Below are 4,438 nucleotides of genomic sequence, written 5' to 3' on the forward strand. Positions count from 1 at the left end.
AGAAGAAATTGGTGGGGAGGAATTGTCTGGACCATCAAAAGTGGTTGGAATTTGGGCCAAAAAAATTCAAAAATTCTTGCAATAGTAGTGTTTGAAACATGTTTTTGATGGTGGAAATATATTCATCACCATCTTAAACATCTTAGATACCTAAAATCTTAAAATGTAACAACTATAACTTAGATTTACAAAAATCCCTACCATATTTTACTAAAATTTTACCAAAATTTCCCTAATTTCCCGAAAAAACAACCTGTTTTAACAATAACACGCCACACATTAATAATATTACCATGTGTATTTTTAGGATATCCATTACGTTCTGTCAATACATTAAATTTAATTTAAATAATAAAATCATTCGACAACGAAAATTAATTATGTAATTTTATATTTTCAAAATCATAGTCAAAAACATTTATTAAACATTAGGTCTATTTAACACTTGTGTCTAAACGACAACGCCATTAACCGGATGATGCCGGATTGTATTGAAGAAGGGAGACTTCCTCGTCGTCGTCGTCTGAAATGCTACTATACCTCTCTCCAATCTTCATCAAATGCTTGTACACTTCATACATCGATGGCCTCTCTCCCGGATTAATATTCACACATTCAAATGCCACGCGGGTCACCTCTGCAACGGCTGAAATATCTTCGTCGGATAATTCCGCCATCTGATTAGCACGATACCTGTCTTTTACCCCCTCAACACAATCTTTCTCTGCAAAAAGACGGTGTATCCAATCCTCTGATAATACATTCATCTGATTCGCGCGATAGCGTTGTATTGCCTGCTCTATACAGTCGGCGCCCTCATGTACAAAAGGACCATGTATCCATTCAAGGAAAGTCATTTCATTCCTACTTTCTTCATCCATGATGGTGTCACGCGGCCTTAACCCCGTGATTATCTCTAACACAAGTATTCCGAAACTGTATACATCGCCTTTCAATGTCGCAACAGACGAGTTCCTCCACGTTTCCGGAGCATCGTACCCAAATTCCTCCACAACCTCATCAGTGGTCATTTCTCCAGAGCAAGAAATGGTAACGCAGTGACTGTCCTCGGGATTCAGAAGTCTGGCCAAACCGAATCCACTAATGCGCGGTTCGTACTCTTCACCTAGAAAGATGATTCCACTGCTTATATTGCGATGCACGACGTGGGGATCGCAGCTGTGGTGAAGCCAAGCGAGTCCTCTGGCGGTGCCTATACAGATCTTCAGTCTTGTCGCCCAGTCGAGCGTATTATGGTCGCCATAAACGCCATGGAGGCAGCTGAGGAGCGTTCCCCTCGCCATATTTTTGTACACCAACAGCCTCTCTTCGTCTAGAATGCAGTAGCCCAGAAGAGGGACAAGATTTCGGTGCCTCAGACGGGCTAATGTCTTCATCTCGCACTTGAAATCTTCTGCACCCTGTGAACATGAGCGGAGCCTTTTTACTGCCAAAAAAGACCCATCGGGCAGCTTGCCTTTGTAGAGGATACCTGTTCTTCCGCACAATATGATATTGTCTGCGCTAAAGTCTTGAGTGGCAGCCAGAAGATCGTCCAATCTCATCTTTCTCATTGGCTTCTCGAACAAACGAACTTTAACAGATCTCCGAACTCGTACATATTTCTGCCAATCGCTGGGCTCTCTGGATGTTGGGAATGGGATTTTAGCAGATCTTCTTCTTTTTGCTTCAGAAATCATCCAATGAAGACCAAGTAAAATCCAGACAATTAACACTATGCCAAACAGAAGAAAAGCCGCGACAACCATGGGATTGATCGGTGCTGTGCACGTCTTTGAAAGGGGAGGTCCACATAGCCCAGGGTTCTTCTGAAAATTAGAGGCAGAAAAGTTGCGAGTGAATGAAGGTATATTTCCAGTAAGCTTGTTGTTTGCTACATTGAAGTCCTTGAGACGGTCGAGCCGTGTCAATTGCCAGGGAATTTCCCCTGTAAGTTGATTGCCATTCAGGTGGAGGATATTGAGGTATGTGCAATTGCCAAGCTCAGCAGGAATAGGTCCCGTAAACTTGTTCTGGGAGAGATCAATGGTTACCAGATAAGGAAGCCATTGGCAGAGCTCCTTGGGAATGGCACCCGTAAGACTGTTTTGAGAGAGAGTCAAGCTCGTCATACTCTTGCAGTACTGTACTCCAGATGGAAACTCACCTTCAACCCACAAATCTTGTAGCGAAATTGACAGCACTTTGTCATCATCATTATGCCAACAAGTAATTCCCACAAAATTGCAAATAAACCCCTCGGTAGTGTTATCGAAGTTCCAGTTGTAGAGGTTCCCAAGAGGGTCATTCAATTCGTTGGAAGTAATCTTAAGACACTGTATATCATTTCCTTGAGAAATGGGCTGGGACGAAATGAGGCATATCAGTTGGAAAATCACTAGCATGAACCCCAGAAGGCCCAAACACCCAAAAATTGTCATGGCCTAATCAATGCTCTCCGATCGTTTCTCACAACCCTGTGTCCCCCTAATCTCAGTGAAAACACACTGAAAAGCAAAGACTCCCGACCCTACTCAAGCGGGACTGCTGTGAAAGACCTACTTATATAATGAAGAAATCGTGAACACCCGAAACATGGGGTCAGTTCCGTGGTCAACACCCGAAACATTTTTCTACAAAATTCAGGAATCGACGAGTGAAACACAAAATGGTTATAGTTTTTCTACCTATTTTCTCGGCTGTACAAGTTTGTCTGCCGGGCAGCTTCCGACGGCAAATCGATGGTTGCTGCGCAGTCTTCCTCGCTTTCCATCTCGGTAGTTGTTCCGCATCTTCGAGTCTAGTTCGATTGCGGTAAACTTCGACATCGGAGTCAACACGGCATGCTTGACTCCAATGCTCGGTCCACGGACGGACTCGCTTTAGTTTTAGAAAATTGCTATGATCTCTTGGATTTTGAATTGAGCATTGCATTTTCATTATGTATATTGTGTTGTGTCTTAATATTTACACATACTATACTTATTATTATAAAAATTATTATTATTATTTATTAAGTTCATTGCATTTTCATTATGTATATTGTGTTGTTTCTTAATATTTACATATACTATACTTATTATCATAAAAATTATTATTATTATTATTTATTAAGGTCTTAATAAATTAGTATATGAAAATTTTTTGTTTGTAGGACAGGGAATTTTAGCGATTTCATTGTTAAATCTAGGAAAGCATATATATTCTATCTCTCTAGTTTAATATAAATTATTATACATTTGAATAATAATTAACAATATTTTCGAGGTAATTATTATACAGCTTTAAATTTGTGAGTAAATTATTGAATCTATTCAAATATATATATTTCTCTATTTTTAATAAATAATTCATGGGCCTAATGGTTAAGAGCATGTGTTTCCTCCTAAGTGGTCATAAGTTCAAAACTAGAGGGGGTAGAGTATGTATGCCTTCGTAGACTTAACACTCAAATGGTTGAGTGGATGTGGGCCCCTTGTCCCACTAACAAGGGGGTCTCATGACCTTAAAATTAGATAATAATAATTTCATGATTTTACTTTTAAAAATGTATATTTCTTTATTCTTTATTTGATCATCTTACTCTTACAAGGGGATCTCATGACCTTAAAATTAGATAATAATAATTTCATGATTTTACTTTTAAAAATGTATATTTCTTTATTCTTCATTTGATCATCTTACTCTTTTTTAATGAGTATTTAATTGAATATGCAATAACAGTAAAAATAAAATTTAAAATGGAATAATCCACAATCTTTCTAATTTAATGAATATTTAATTGAATATGCAACTATTGTAAAAGTAAAATTTAAAATAAAACACCATCTTTTCAAATCAAATATAGAGATATTTAGTTTCATGGTTTAAAAAACGAATAGATACTCCACAAATATGCAAGCCTTCATTATCATAACTGATAATGAACACAATTAAACCTTCACTATTATAACCTATAAAGAACACTAATAAATTATAACCCATAAAGAACACAATTATTAGTGTAGAGATGAATCTCAACATATCATAAATAACTAATATTAAAAGGCATAATATTAAATATCAACTTACAATTCAAATGCATATGAAATATTGTCACAATTCAAATTACTCAAATCAAGTGCAATAAGAATTAAAAGAATATTTTTGAAAAAGAAAAATGTTTTGAACAAAAAGCTTTACAAACCATTCGAAAGAATTTAGGATGAGAATGATCTCTTGTGCCCAACAACCTTTCCCTCACAATTAGTAAAGATTGAACAATCATGGGGAGGAGGGGCAACCTCCATGGTTTTCTTCCTATAAGCTTAAGAGTTGCTATCAAGCAATCCCTAGAAAGAACCTTGAATAGGTCATAAGGTTTTATCCATATGTCGAAAGTCAAAGGTAATCCATTATATCAATCACTAAACCTTTTTCTTTTTCGTCGATGATGTGT

The 4,438-nt window shown here is 37.2% G+C and overlaps 1 pseudogene; it reads right to left on the reverse strand.

Annotated features, from left to right (window-relative positions):
- Positions 1–372: 372 nt before the first annotated feature.
- Positions 373–2,441, reverse strand: LOC149262158 (inactive LRR receptor-like serine/threonine-protein kinase BIR2 pseudogene; annotated as a pseudogene).
- Between the last annotated feature and the right edge of the window lie 1,997 nt (positions 2,442–4,438).

Source organism: Pinus tabuliformis, chromosome 6, assembly GCF_031772625.1.
Source record: "Pinus tabuliformis cultivar Carrire ecotype Pingquan chromosome 6, CPIR1, whole genome shotgun sequence".
In the NCBI taxonomy this organism is placed as follows: domain Eukaryota; kingdom Viridiplantae; phylum Streptophyta; class Pinopsida; order Pinales; family Pinaceae; genus Pinus; species Pinus tabuliformis.